This window comes from Helianthus annuus, chromosome 14 (genome assembly GCF_002127325.2).
Source record: "Helianthus annuus cultivar XRQ/B chromosome 14, HanXRQr2.0-SUNRISE, whole genome shotgun sequence".
Lineage (NCBI taxonomy): Eukaryota > Viridiplantae > Streptophyta > Magnoliopsida > Asterales > Asteraceae > Helianthus > Helianthus annuus.
Genome location: NC_035446.2, coordinates 136,215,362 through 136,231,165, shown reverse-complemented (window position 1 = coordinate 136,231,165; position 15,804 = coordinate 136,215,362). Strand labels below are relative to the sequence as shown.

General features: G+C 45.4%; 1 non-coding gene across 1 annotated transcript; it reads left to right on the top strand.

The window, feature by feature from the left end:
• The first annotated feature begins 2,576 nt into the window (after positions 1 to 2,576).
• Positions 2,577 to 2,649, top strand: TRNAR-UCU. The gene has a single exon. It is a non-coding gene; the product is annotated as a tRNA-Arg (tRNA).
• The last annotated feature ends 13,155 nt before the right edge of the window (positions 2,650 to 15,804 follow it).

The window sequence follows — 15,804 nt, the reverse complement described above, 5'->3', positions numbered from 1 at the left end:
TAGCCGTTGGGGCTAGCCGTTGCCAAACGGCTGCTTTATATAAAAAAGGGTTTTTTACATATTTCCCATTCTTAAGCTGGCTTATTACGTATTTACCCAATCATAAAATTTAATTACATATTTCCCCTCTTTAACTCATATATATTAGATATTTTCTCTTTTCATTAAAATGACCCTTATGATTGACTATTTTACCCTTAATGAACTAACTAAATGAATATTTGCATATTTCCCCTTTTTCTAATATCATCATTCAATTACATATTTCTCCAATTCATCTATTATATCCATAATTCTTGCACTTGCTACTGTTCTCAAACAATACCATAATACTCATAATAAAAAAAACACAAACTTTCAAAAATGCAATCCTTACTTGTTCATAATCAATTGTGTGCTAAAAAACAAAGAGTTTCCTAAAATTTAAGAATTACAAATACGACGCCAAAAATTCAAAATCAATTGCCCAACTATGACTACGATACCAAAAATTCAAAATCAATTGCTCAACTATGACTAATTACTTTCACGGATTTTGCACTCTTTCCTCGTCCCTTTTTACTTGTTGAGGCTTCATGTTGAGTAGAATCTTCTGGTGCTGAGTTTTTGCATGCCTTTTCACCTAGTCCATACTCACAACAACATAGAAATTTTTGTGTCGTCGCCGCATCACGCGGCTTTCCTGCTAGTAAGATACAATACATTTAAACCCCATTACAATAACCTTACGTAATAAAAAAAAATTAGTCATTAAAACGTATCTTCATAAAACAATAGCATATGATTAATTAAGAAGATGGGTCTTTGACTTTGCAGCCGAGTCAACTTTTGTTTTATACATACAGATACAGTTTTGTACAACATCAATTTTTGAAAAAAAAAAAAAAAACACTTTGAACCTGCTTTGTCAAAATTAAGCCAAATAATAATTAGAAAGTATCCCTTGTGTATCAACCCATCATCAATAATAGGGAACTCGTCAATGATCTCTAGATCAAGTGGTGAAATACTTGTATTTCTTTTGAAAGATGCAAGTTTAACTCCCACTTGATGCAGAGTGAGGCATTGGTGGGCAATGATAGGAGACCCAAGGAATCCTGGGTTCGATCCTTGTCCAAACGGGTTTTACCGGTAATTTCACTGTCGTGCTTACGGGCGGGTGGGTTACCGGGTTTTCCCCGGAATTGGTGGTGGACTCGGGTTACTCTCGGAGTACTCCGTTTGGTCCAGTGGGTACCCCGAGAGTGCTCGGGATTGATTCTGTTGGTTGTTTAAAAAAAATAGGGAACTCAAACTCTTAAACAGTTCAAAAAGCATATCTACCTCATTTTTTACACTATATAAATACCCACCCATTTTTTACATTTTCTACCACTTCTCTACTTCTATCATATCTCTATATTTTGGAATAATGGAATTTAATAATCCCAACTTTCACCAGTTGACCGACAACGGACCCAACTTCAAAAATAACCACTGGCGGTCCCAACTTTTGACATTTTGTAAAACATTGGACCCTTGCTGGGAGAGTAGGAGAGGGTGGTCCCAACTTCAAACCTTTGACCACTGGCGGTCACCACTAACATCCCTTGGACGGTGTTAGCAAGGGTCCAATGTTTTACAAAATGTTAAAAGTTGGGACCGCCAGTGGCTATTTTTGAAGTTGGGTCCGTTGCCGGCCAACTTGTGAAACTTGGGATTATTAAATTCCATTATTCCCTATATTTTTTTATAAAATCAATCCACTTAATCCTCTACAATGCATCATTTTAACCGTGGATACGACCCAAACAACCTCTTTAGATACCAAGAAAACCCGAACTCTAGCCCACCACAAAATCGTCCACCACCAAACCCGACCCAAATACCCCTTACACGAGATCGGGTTCGGCATTGGGTTCGGCCTCGGGTAAAGGGTTGTACACCGACCAGTTGGAAGATCTTCGGACGAAAATTGATACTTTTAATTTCCTCCAGCAACAAAGGATCAAGTTGAGGAAAAATATCCAAGAGTCGTACAATAAAAAGGTATAGTGTAGTTTTTAAAAATTTTAAATAGTTTAAAGGGTAAATTACTTTTTGAGTCCCTGTGTTTTAGAGGTTTTAACCACCTGACTTCAAAATCAAAATGTTTAACATCATGAGTCCCTATAGTCACTTTTCTTAACCATTTGAGTCCAGATGTTTAACGCCCTAAGTCCCTAGAGTCACTTTTCTTTGCCTTTCCACAAACATGGCACCTCACCCAAAGTCCACAGGTCCCCTCACGGCTGTGGGTTGGATTGGTTGCTCCGAATTACCAAGCAATGACTTCATCATGTTCCAACCAGAATACTTGTTTCTAAAACAAACAACACCTTTTGGGCATCAGATGAGTTAAATGAGTGAAAAAGTTAAACCAACGAGTGGAAGATGATGTAAGCAAATTCACTGAAGCAATCTTTCATACACCTTGAGATCATTAGTAGTGCATGCGCATAAAGTAGCCAGTGCTTACGGTATTGGAATCTTTCATACACCTTGAGATCATTATGACCTACTGTTAAATATTAAACAAGTAGCTTAAATAGCATGAAGCGCCCATGGCCTAATGGATAAGGCGTCTGACTTCTAATCAGGCGATTGTGGGTTCGAGTCCCACTGGGCGTGTATTTTTTTCATTTATTTTTTTGAAATAAAACCAAACAAAAAGGTTTAAATCTTTCAATCCAAAATGTGTAAAAGAATCCACATAATGCTCATATTGTGGCACTCAAGCCACACCACTTGGTAAAATATAGTTGATTAAAATTTTTAAGCTTGAAACATACAATCACAATTATGTTCTTTCCGTGTTGACAATGGAAAAGACAACAAGATATAGATTATGTTTAATCCGCTGCAACAAACTAATATAATAACTAAAAAGATCACAATATTATATTTCATTAAACGATAAAAAAACATGAACAATTATTATGTTAAAAACATCTCAAATCATATTCAAACAAATTTTGATCGCCAAATAAATGTTTTTTTATCGTTAACTGTATGCCTCCTTTGCTTAATAAAAATTGTTATGTATTCTAGGGTTACATGTTGCAGAAATGCAAAGTGCCACTGATGGGAAAGTTTATATGCACCTCTAAAGTGTGCTCATCTCCAACCACAAGGGTTGTTCAACATCAACTCGAGACCATGCTCGTAATCTTTAATCCAAGCAAGAAGTTAAGCCCCTGTTCAAATCGTGGCTGAGGAAGTTGAAATGTTATTCTTCTCAAATATGATTATGTTTATATGCTTTTAATAAATTAATAAGAATTTAATGATCTCAAATTATACAAGTACCATGTAACATAATACCAATATACAAAAAAAAAAAAAAAAATCCTTGTTTACGGGCATTGGGCTTTAAGACCCTTAGGGTTTGCAGGCCTTTTAGAACTTTACAATCCTCGGGCTACATGGGGATTAACGGGCCTCAATCTTAACATGGCTTTGTACGCCTCAAGCCTCATGCTTTACGGGCCTTAAGCTTTACATGGCTTTATGGGCCTTTGGCTTTACGTGCCTTGAGTTTGAGACCTATATAAATTACAAAGTCCTATTTCCAATCAGTATAAGTTTTTTTTTTTTTTTTTTTTTTTTAGAACCGCAACTTTCATTAAAACAAGACACTAGCAAGAAGCTAGGCCGGAAACAACATACAGCAAACACACTTTACAAAAAAACGACACCCAATTCCTCCATGACATCCCCCTAAACTTGGACCAGAAGATAATCGCATTTCTTTTTTTCCATATACATCAGCACGCGATGTATATATAATGGGACATTCTTCATCGGTATCACGTTTTGCAACTTTAAACCACTTAAGTGGTGTAAATTGTACCTTCTAATAAATACTAGAGAAATGATCACACCCGGGAAACAGAGCAGATGCCATTTACCTAAAACAACTATCAAGTTTAGAAATGCAGTACAAGAAGCTACAGCTCTAATGCATTTAGTTTTGTTGTTAGATAACAATCCTAAAATATAGATTTCAAGAAAACCCTTCTTTTAATGAAGAAACGAGTTTATCAATTAAAACAAATAGTCCTATATCCTACACTAGAAATCATAATTCTTGCCTTTGACCCGAACCCAGTTTGACTCCCATCCCGTTTTACCAGGCTTAGTTGACAAGATCGGCGAAAAGAGTAAGATAAATGTCTTGCTCACGGATTGATACCATATCCTTATAGATCTTTTTCCAAGTAAAATATGAGGGAGGCTCTTCTTTATGCATAGCTCTAGCCCCATCACCTTCTGTTCTAAACATCTTTTAAACACTGCACTAGTCTTTTTCCGTTAATTTTAAATACCCGTATTTGTGTATCAACTATCTAATGAATATCTAACAAATGCATCAACATTGTTATAGGATTGATGAAACAATGGTTAACCGGGCAGGGTTAACACACTGGTCTCGTCAAGAAGGGTTAATCCCTTCCTCTCGAGGATCGCTGGCTGGATCACCGGTGGGTTGATTTCCTGCACAAGGAAACAAACCGTGACTCGTAACAAGGAGGATGGGGTGGGGGGTGCTCCTTGTTACCACTCTCCGGCGTGAGAATCAGTAGTTTGCTTGAGAAGCAAAGTAAGATAGTAGTAGTAGTGAGAGAGTTGTGAAGAGATACCTCAAACCTGGTTTGGGGTTGGTATTTATAGCCGAGAAGTGAAGGAGGAGGTAGAAGGATAGACTGACGGCATGCTGCACCTTTGCAGGTGTGTCAGACATGTCGGCCGTGGAGACGACGCCACGTCAGTCTGTCGCTTACGTAGACCTGACAGGTGACTGCCATTGGTTCCACTTGCACTGTGGTGTCAGTCCCACTTGTTGAGCGTATAGGATGCGGTGCTAGCCGCATCGCTGCCTGCGGTAACATCTGATGTTATCGCGTCTCTTGCTTGTGATCAAGAAATACGCGAGATGCGGTGTTGGCCGCATCATCAGCCGTGGTGACTGTTGCTGTTATCCAGCTTCCTTGTATTGACAGAAGTGTTCACTGGACGCGGTGCGAGGCCGCATCGCTGTGAATACTTCCGTTTTCATACATCAGATGTGATGCTATGTCGCATCACTCTACCGTTCTCATGTTCCATGTAAGTCCTCCTTTATCACTAGATAGATTGGATTCAACCCTTGTGTCGACGCGTTCTCGCATGGGCACAAGTAGGTTGTTAGCTGGTGGGGGTTTTGATAAGGGTAATGGTCACTCGCGGTCGATGCTGACGCGAGATCTGGGACCATACCCCTTCAAGTCCCCCCAGTCTAGTGTTGCTGCCACATACAAGTTGTATGTGGGAGGAGTACTGGACTATGGTGTTTAGAAGGTAGTTTGGAGTCTGGAGAAGATCCTAGACCATGTGGATGGTCTTTTCTGTTTGTAAATCAAGCTGGAGGTCTGGAAGATTCATTTGACGCCTCTTCCGTACCGGTGAAAATGTTTCGTCTGATGCGAAATTCTCAGCCTTTGGCTGGTTGCCACCTGTTGGTGTGCCGAACCGACTGTAGGAATTAGTTGGAGGAAGTGTACAAACTTCGAACCAATCTTTGAGATGGTGGTTGAAGGTGTGCACAAACTTCGAACCAACCTTTGAAGTGGTGAATGAAGAAGAGAGCATGCTGTTCCCATGATTGGATATCTAATGATGATTCCTTTCGTGGGGTGTTCATGTTCTTCCTATTAGCTCTCAAGTAACCGCACGTCCTTTGCGGTTACCTCGTTGCTTGACATTGTTGGCCACGGTTGTGGGAACAACGTTGGGCACTTGCGTCATTGTTGGCCATGTTTGGTCGAACAATGTGATTCTGGATAACGGTCAAATAAACATGATCATAGGCATGGTAATGCCTATCATTGTTTATTTTATCCAACGTACAAGTAGGGTAACAAAGTCATAAGCAGACTTGTTACCGCTTGTTCGATCGCTTGTTGTTCGACAAGGGCTCGTATGATCATTGGGGATCTTGTCCGCATCTCTTCCTTAGGCACCTTCCTTCACGCTCCAATACCGAGGAGTTTTTCCTTGAAGTAGTTTCGTTCCTTGATGTGGAGTTAGTTGTGGCTCTTCCGTAACAACCATTTGCGGAAGCTATGGTTATGTCCGCAACGACTCATGAGTGTCTGCGGTTTTGCATTCCCACATTCGCTCGAAACGGGTGTGTTATTCGGATGTGGCTCTTGAAGGTTCAGGAGTCAGGGTTGCTGATGTGCGCGCTCGTACATTCCCTTCATTCTTCTTGTTAAAGAAGGGGTTCATGCACCCTCTGTGGTTGTGAACCGGACAGGAGGGATTTGAAGCTTGAAGAGAATGAAGGCAATGCGGTTTACCTGTATCTGAGATGCGGTTCAGTTCAAAGAACAACGCTGGTTCTGAGTATCTGACACACCTGAACGGGCTCGTGTGTGTCATTTCCGCATATTCCACGTGTGCTCGTGGGTAGTGCGGAAAGGTCTTATACCCTCTTATAGTGTGGAGATATATATTTTTGCCAATTTTTAGGGGTATGTAAAAAAAACGACATGCGGTATGGGTTATGGTGCGGTATACCAGAGAAACCGCATGCCGCTTGTAATTGGATAAGGTAGTCGCTTTTTGTTGCACACGTGGCTGATCTCACGTGTGAGTTGGTGGAAGTTGGTGAGATCTTTCTGGCATGTGCTGAAATGAAAGGACGTTTGCACTGCCCGAGGCATTAAATGCACTGTAGCAAAGAGTGTAAACGTCTCTTATGTCAGGCGCGTGGGCGGCCACGCGCGCGTGATAACCGTCAGCGAAAACGGCGCTTGACTCGTGGTGTCGCGCAATTCGTTCTTTTTGAACGTGATGATTCGTTTTCTCCCTCCGCATTAATTGCGATGGGTATATAAGGGGAAACCGTTCGTGGTTTCCCCTCACTTGTTCGAAATTTCAAAAATTTGCCGGTGAGAGAACATTTCTTTGTCTTCTCCGACGATACTTCTTGAACTTCCGGTGAGGTTGAGTTTAGTGTTTCTACTCACGTTCTTTCGTTTCTTCGAATTTCTGATGGCTGAACCATCAAGTCCACATAATGTGGAGGGTGAGAACCCTGAACAGCCGGTCGTAGCGGCTGATGAAGACGAAGATGATGATGTTGATGTTCCCGGTGGTGGGTTACCGGTGTTGAAGTGGTCGAAGGGTGGTTTCAAAACCCTAATAACCACCGTTCAGATGGCCGACGAGTGGGATGCTACTTACCCACAAGAGGTGGATACCGGTGCCGATGCTCCGGCCGGTTATATTACTTTGTGGGCTGATTTTTTCAACGACGGCAACCTTAGGTTGCCGGTGACGGTGTTCGTTGCGGAGGTGTTGGAGTATTATCATCTCCATATCTTCCAACTTAGTCCCTTTGGAATGTTCCGAATCAGGAACTTTGAATATACATTCCGTGCCCATGGCTTGCCCATTACTGTTGAAAATTTCCGACGATTCTACCAGTTGACGGTGAACACTGGTTTTTTCTCGTTTACTCAACGGCATGGGAGCTTGAAGTTGATGACGCCTCCTAAGGGTGTGACAGGCTGGAAGAAGAAATTCTTCTATGTTAAAGCCTGTGCGGTCTATGCCAGCATGTCTTTCAGGAATGTCAATGTTGGAGTTTCTGATGAAGATATTCCTGTTGCCACCGCAAAGACTGTGGATTGGTTCTCTAGGCTGCGGCCTATTGAACTCAAGAAGTTGGATAACAATCAGCTGTGGGTGTTGCGGATGATGCTCACTAGACCGGATAGGAAGGCAAGGCCCGTTTTGCGGGAAAAGAGTGGTGGTAAGTTTGTTACTCTTTGTTGTTTTCCTTACTTCCTAATCCTTGTAGTAACCTGCATGCATGTGTTGTATCAGTGGATGCGGTTGGCTTGTGGAGAATGTTCGATCCCGATTTCGAGGGCCGGGTTGAGCTTATTGCGGTTGAGCTGAAGAAAGGCTTCAACGTAGAAATTCTTAGCAACTTCCGCGTGCCGACGCGCGCAATGCTGGATGCCCCTGTGCCGGGAGACGCAAGAGTTAGTTCGTAAGTTGCATCTGTTTTTCCAGTTTATCTTTTTAACTGGTTTTCTTGATTGTTTCAATGCAGCTATCCTTGCGGATTTGGGGAAGTTTGAGAAGCGCATCCCCAAAAAGCATGCGGAGAAGAAACCGGTGAAGAAAACCACACGGGGTCGTGGCAAGGGGAAGGCTGAAGGCTCAGTTGCCCCTTCTTCAGTGTCTGAAGCCGCAGGTACCTATCGATCTTGTTATCGCGGATATACCGATTACGTGGTAGTATCTGACACCCTTGAGGGTTTGGGTGTTATAGGTAGTGGTGCGGCTGCGGGTGGAACTGCTGCGGGTCCCCCCGTTGTTGGTGAGAAAAGAGGAACAGAGCAGAAGGCTGCTGGTGGTGGTGAACCAAAGCGTCGGAGACTACAGTCCAAAATGGCGGCTCCGGCGCAAAAGAAACCTGCGGTTGCTGCTGGTAAGTATATCTTTTTTCATTGTTTCGTATGTACAATGTGTTTAGATTAACAATTGTTGCTCTTTGCGTTGCAGAATCCCAAGATGCAGGGTTTTCTTTTTTTGACTTCCCTTCGTCTCCCTTGCATACCGCTGCTACGGGTGCGGGGGTGCCGAAGGAGCCTGTTGTGCCCAAGGAGCCTACGGCTCCTTTTGTTGAGCCGGTTCGCGATCCCACCGTGGAGAAGACGGTGGAAAAGACTGCTGCCCATATTTTCGATACTGTAGATTCCTCTGACAATCTGATCTCTCCTAATGAGGGTGATGGATTGGACTTGAGGTTTTCAGATGCTGGTAGGCAGAAGTCTGATGCTGAGGTGCGGCAGCATGATAAGGATCGGCCTAAATCTTCTGCTGAGGAGAAGGCTGCTGGTTCTACTTCTGGTGGTGCGGGTTCCGATGAGTCTCCTATTCAGCCTGGGGAGTCTGAATTGGAGTACAATTACCGCACCTACACGCAGGATCGCGGTACCGCGTATCATCGACCCCCCTGGACTGTTATGCAGAGGGATGATGTTTCTAACGATCCTTCCGCGTGTAGGGAGATTCTGGGTGGTTTGGGTACCCCCTTTAAAGTTGAACGCGCCCGTGCCGCGCCTCGTGAGCTGCGCATCAACCAGCTCTCTTCAATGTTAGTAGGAACTTCCATTGTGGCGAATGCCATTTTGGAAGATTACAAGGTGCTGGGTCGCCGCGAGGAAGAAGCTGCGCGCTTGCGGGCGGAAGCAGAGGAGTTGGTCAAGGCTGCTCGTGCGGTTGCGGAGCAGCTTGAGAAGGATAGAGCTGCTTTTGAGAAGCAGAAACAGACCTCGGAGTGGGTTGCCACTACTCAGCTGAAACAGGTTCGTACTCTTGCCAAACTTCTTTCTGATGAACGCAAGAGTTGGAATGAAAAGTTTTCCAATGAGCGCAAGAAGTGGAATGAATCTTGGGCTAAGCAGAATGACAATCTGTTTCGTGCTTGTCAGGAGTTAACGAATGCCAAGGCAGCGAACGCTGCTTTGGTCAAAGAAAAGGCTGCAGCTGAGGCAGTGGCGGTTAAGGCTCAACAAGCAGAGGCCCTGGCTGTTAAGGCGCTGGAAGAGGCCAAAGAAACGGGGGCCCGTACTGCGAAGGCCCTTGATGAGGCCAAAGAGAGGGAGGGCCGCTCCTCTAAGGCTCTTGAAGAGGCGAATGCTGAGCGCACTCGTTTAAATAAAGTTGTTGCCAGCCTTCAGGTATAACTTGTTACCTTTGTTTTATATTTCCCTGCTTTTTGAGAATGTTTACTGAGTAAACTGTTTTCTGCTCTTTGACAGGCTGAGGTTCAGACCCGGGAGGTCGCGGTCACTGACCTCACAGCCCGCATGACTGCAGCGGAAGAGCGGGCCAATGTTGTCGTTGAGGCCAGAGATGCTCTGACCTCTTCGTTTAACCAACTGGAGGCTGACCGTGAATGGATGCGGAGGCATGGTATCGCGCATGTAAGTATGTTGTGATGTCTGTGCCAAAAGTTGACCATATGCTGACTTTTTTATCCTTGTGTTGCAGATTGTTCAGGCCATTATGGATGCTCCTGAAACCGCAGCTGGTTTGGACTTGGTCAAGCAGCGTGCTCGTGACGCTGGTTTTAAGGCTGGTTATAGCCGCTGCATTGGTCATATGAATATTATGTCCAAGGGCGGTTATACTGAAGAGCGGTCTGGGTTCCATGGTGTGGAGACCGAGTTGCTTCTTGACGCGGCCGTAGCCTCCTTTTACGATACGTCCCTTTCTTGCGTGGAGGAATTGGACGACTGTTTAGAGGCTGCGGACTATGTAGATCGGCTGCGGATGCTCTATGCCGATGCGGAAGAGGAAGATCCCGCTGGTGGTGCTGGAACCAGTGGTACAAAATAGGGTTTAGGTTGGCTGGTGTGCCCCCTTTTTGTCTTCCTCTTGTATATGATAGGAACTTTATGTAAATCCATTAAGCATCGCGTGGGTGCTTGAATTTTTTGAATATAAAGTTTTTTGTTCAATTTGTACAAGTGTTTTTAATTCTTGCATGTTTGAACGTATGTATGCGGAACTTTACCCATTTGTGAATGGGGTCAAGTATATTCCATACCTTTGTCGTATGAGTACGCGTCAATTCCGTTATTTACCCCGTTAGGGTTTTAGAATTGTGTAAGCTTTGTAAAAACTTATATATCCGGAACTCTACCCATTTGTGAATGGGTCAAGTATACTCCATACCTTTGTCGTATGAGTATGCGTCAATTCCATTGTTTGCCTTTTTGGGCTCAGGAATTGTGTTAGTGTTAACAAAAACTTGTCTATCCGGCCGGATAAATACTCAAGTCTTTTTGCCTTTTGCTGGCCTATTACAATATTTGTGTGTGGTTACCACTTTGTATGGGTATCGCGAATGAAGATTTTGCCAATCTGTTTTTGGGATACCGCAAAGTGGAACATGCATTTGTAATAGTAGTAACAAACAATAATGTATAAAATTGCTTATTTATTTATTTGCCAATGGCCTGCGGCCCTATATGTTACATAGAAAATGTAGGAACATAGCTTACATATAACAGCGTCGAAGCTGTTGTGCGTTCCATGTTCGTGCGATAGGTTCGCCTTCTAACGTTTGTAATTTGTATGCGCCTTTCCCTAAGACCTCTTTGATGAGGTAGGGTCCTTCCCACTTGGGGGCAAGTTTGCCTGGGCGCTCAGCATTAGATGCTTCGTTGTCGCGTAGGACGTAGTCTCCTGGATTGAAAGTACAAACGCGGACGCGCGTGTTGTAGTACTTTTCAAGTTTGGATTTATATTTGGCCTCGTTGATGGCAGCGTTTTCGCGCCTTTCTTCCAAGAGGTCCAAATCGATCCTGCGTTCCATGATGTTGTCTAGTTTTTCAATAGCCAATATTCTAGGAGATGGGAGACCTACTTCCGCGGGGATCACCGCTTCTGAACCGTAGACTAGGCTGAAGGGTGTTTCCCCATTGCTTGTTTTTGGGCTTGTACGGTGAGCCCATAAGATACTTGGGAGTTCATCGACCTAGCCACGCCTGGCCGTTCCCAACCGTGCCTTGATGCCTTCGACTATACTTTTATTGATACTCTCGACTTGGCCGTTCCCTTGCGGGTGTGCCACTGATGAGAATATGTGCTCAATATGTAGTTCTTCTAGCCATTTTTGGAATTCGTCGGCAGCGAAGTTGGTGCCGTTATCGATGACAATGCACATTGGTAAACCGAAACGGCAAATGATGTATTCCCAAATGAATTTTCTTGTTATCATAGCAGTGGTTGAGGCGAGCGGTTTTGCTTCTACCCATTTTGTGAAGTAATCAACCGCTACTATGATAAATTTGACCGCACCCGGAGCGTCAGGGAAAGGTCCCACAACGTCAATTGCCCATTTCTGAAAGGGCCATGCGGTTGTGACGGGGATTAAGTTGTTCTTTGGCCGCAAAGTTTTTGGAGCATGACGTTGACAGTCGATGCATTTGCGCAACTCTTTGACGGCGTCCAGATGCATGCCGGGCCAGTAATACCCGGCATTCATGATTTTGGCCACTACCATGCGTGGTCCAGCATGTATGCCACATATGGCCTCGTTTATCTCTCGGATGAGGTATGTGGCATCTTGGGGTCGACGCATCGTAGGAGTGGCCCTAGGTATGATTTTCGGTATAAGATACCGTCTCCTATTTGATAGTGGCACGCTTTGTGTTGTAACTTGCGTGCCTTTGATTTGCTTTCGGGAGTCACACCTGATTGCAGATATGCGATAATAGGTGTCATCCATGATGTTGTACCGTATTGGATGACGTTGACTTGGCGTAGGGGTACCGAAGGATTTTGCAGAATTTCGATACGTATCTCGTTTGCCAAGTGCTGGAAGCTGGTGGATGCGAGTTTTGATAGTGCATCCGCGGACTTGTTTTCACTTCGATTAATATGTCGGATATTGAACGAAGCGAATTTGGATGTTAGTTGCAGGGCTTGCTCGAGGTAGAGGATCATGATGTCCCCTTTTGCGGCATAGTCGCCGCGTATTTGTCCTGCAACCAACAAAGAGTCGACGTGTGCTTCCAGGTGTTGCACGCCGAGTTTGACTGCTAAACGTAGTCCCGCTAACAGGGCCTCATATTCTGCCTCGTTGTTTGTGCTTTTGAAATCGAGGCGGATTGCATACGTAAGCTCTTGGCCGCCAGGGCTGACGAGTCGCAGACCTGCGCCCGCACCTTCCTCGTTGGAGGCACCATCGGTAAATAGTGCCCATGTCTCTGAGGAAGATGGCGTTGGTGCAGGATTTTGTGTTTCTTCGCATTCTTGGATGCGATTCACCGGTACTTCGGCGGCGAAATCAGCTAAGACTTGGCCTTTAATTGCGGGGCGCGATTTGTAGTGTAGCGTGTGTGCGCCCAGCTCGATTGCCCATTTTGCTAATCTCCCAGAGATGTCCGATTTGGATAGGATCGTGCCGATCCTGTAATTGGTTAGCACTGTGATGACGTGATTTGCGAAGTAGCGTCGCAACCGTCTTGAAGCGTGCACCAATGCTAGCACCAACTTCTCCATTATTGAGTACCTTGTCTCTGGGTCGTTGAGCATCTTGCTGATGTAATAGATGGGTGTTTGAACCCCCCCTCCCGTTCCACTATCAATACCGCACCCACCGCATTGTCCGCGGCGGATAGGTATAATATGAGTGGCTCATCCTTGCGTGGTGCGGTTAAGGTTGGGAGTTGTATCAAACACTCCTTCATTTCCCGGAAAGCGTTTTCAGCCTCTGCGGTCCACTGGAATTGTTCTTTCTTTAAACAGTTCCGCAGGGTCTTGATGAAAGGATAAGACTTAGCTGCATGGTTGGCTAAGAATCTGTTGAGTGCTGCTAGCCTGCCGACTAGTCGTTGCATCTCTTTCATCGATGAAGGCGATGGCATGCGCTCGATCGCCTGAACTTTCTCCGGGTTCACCTTGAATCCATCTTTAGTCACGATGAACCTAAGGAATTTGCCTTCTTCCATTCCAAACGAGCATTTCCCTGGATTGAGCTTTATGTTAACGCTTCGCAGAGTCTGGAATGTTCTTTCAATGTCTGTGAGCATGGTATCTTCCTCCATGCTCATGACGACTAGGTCGTTCATGTAGATTTTGACACTTTTGCTTATTTGGCCGCGGAAAGTGTCGTTCATCAGCTTTTGATAAGTTGCGCCCGCGTTGCGCAACACAAACGGCATTTTTGTATAACAGTAATTCCCGGTGGGAGTGCGGAATGCCGTTTTGTCTTCATCCTTGACTGCCATTTGTACCTGATGGTACCCTTTGTAGCAATCGAGGAAACACTTCCATCTGAATGGTGCGAGATTATCGACTTTTTCGTCGATTTCTGGAAGCGCGTAACAATCCTTGGGGCAGGCTTTGTTAAGGTCCTTGTAATCGACGCACATGCGCCAACCCCCGGACGGTTTTTCTACCATGACTGGGTTGGATAACCAAGTCTGGTATTTAACTTCCCGCAGGATGCCTGCGGAGAGCAGTTCTTCGACCTGCTCTTGCATCGCCTGATTTTTAGCGGACCCAAGGTGGCGTTGGCCTTGGATCACCGGCTTGATACCTGGTAAGGTATTCAAGTGATGTTGCGCTATATCACGCGGGACCCCGGTCATGTCCGCGGGTGTCCACGCGAAAATGTCTTGGTTCCTGAAGAGAAGCTGCTTCAGGTGCGCTTTGGTAGTCGGAGATAAGGCGTGGCCCAATATAAACTTTTGTTCTGGGTATCTCGCGTTGAGAACCCATTTTTCTGGTTGGTCGTTGGGAGTGGGCCTTGCGACCTTGGTCGGTCGTACTTCGTCTGACATCATGACGTCCCTGCGGGCATAGATTATCGCGACCCCTGATTCGGTTGGGAAACCGACCGCAGAGTGGGGGACAGATGTAATCATATTGAAAACACCTTGGGATTCTCTCCCAAGGAGTACGTCATATCTGGAGGTGTGAGGTAAAACCATGAAGTTTACCTCTTCTGTTCTTGTGTGCCTTCCGCTGGTAAGGCGCACAGGAAAAGTGATCTGGCCCAGGGGAAAGACAGTTTCCCCTGCGAACCCGACCAATGGGTAATCTACTGCTTGCAACCGATCTTTGTCCTCCTGGTCGAACTGGTTGAAGCATTGTTCGTAGATTATATCAGAAGTACTGCCCGGGTCGATGAATAGACGCTCGGTGCAGTAATGTGCCAGTTGGCCTGAAAGAACGACGGCGCGACTATCGCGCGGTACGCCTCGGACTTTTGGAAAGACGACTTGCTCGTCTTTCCAGTCATTGTCCGGCTTTCTCGCCGCTTTGCGCGGCCTACCTTTGCCTCCGTTGATCATGTGAGTGGAAGCCACGTACATGGTTCTCTTTCCGGAGGAGGTACATTCGCCATGAGGGGTGATGCGCTTGGTGGGTTTTTGCCCACCTGGTAAAAGGTGTTGCAGTTTCCTCTCCTTTAAGGCCCGCTCAATCTCCAGCCGGAGACTGATGCAGTTGTTGGTGGTGTGGCCCGAGTCCTTGTGATACTCACAGTAGAGTGTGAGGTCCTGATTTTTCTTGAACTTCATTGGTTGAGCCGGTCGCAAGAATTGCGGGTCTGTAAGAAGGACCTCGCTTGGCGACATGGTGATCTCGGTCCAGTGGCGGTCCCGAGAATCTTTCTTTGGTGCCCGGTTGTCCCGTTGAGGACTGCGTTTCCTCGGGTCAAACGGGTTGGTCCGCGGGACATATGGTTTGGAAATATCGCTATTCCCTACGTCCCGGTTGCGTTTATTGTTACGCTTGGACCCTTGGTTGGAAGTTTCGGCCTAGTGCTCTGCCTTTGCCATATGCGGCTCGAGGGACCGCTGTGTCTGGGCATATGTCTTGATTGCGGCCATGACATCTTCCCATTTTTTTGGCAAGCCTTCTTTGTCGGAGATGGTCATAACCATCTGCTTATCTTTCACGGCCTTGATGAAATGGTTCCGTGCCATTTGATCTGCCACGTCGCCTATTTCTAGGCACTCTTTATTGTATCGGACAACGAATGCTTATAGGGATTCGTTGTCTCTGCGCCAGATATTCATGACGTCCAACGAGTCACGCGCGTGACGTCGTTGCTGGCTGAAATGAGTGAGGAACTTTGCATGAAAGTCCTCGAATGAGGCCAGTGATGCCACTGGCAAAGAATCGAACCAAGCCCTGGCCAGACCCGTAAGGGTCTGGGGGAAAAAATTACACCAAGTGGGTTCGTCCCACTGGCCATTGCAC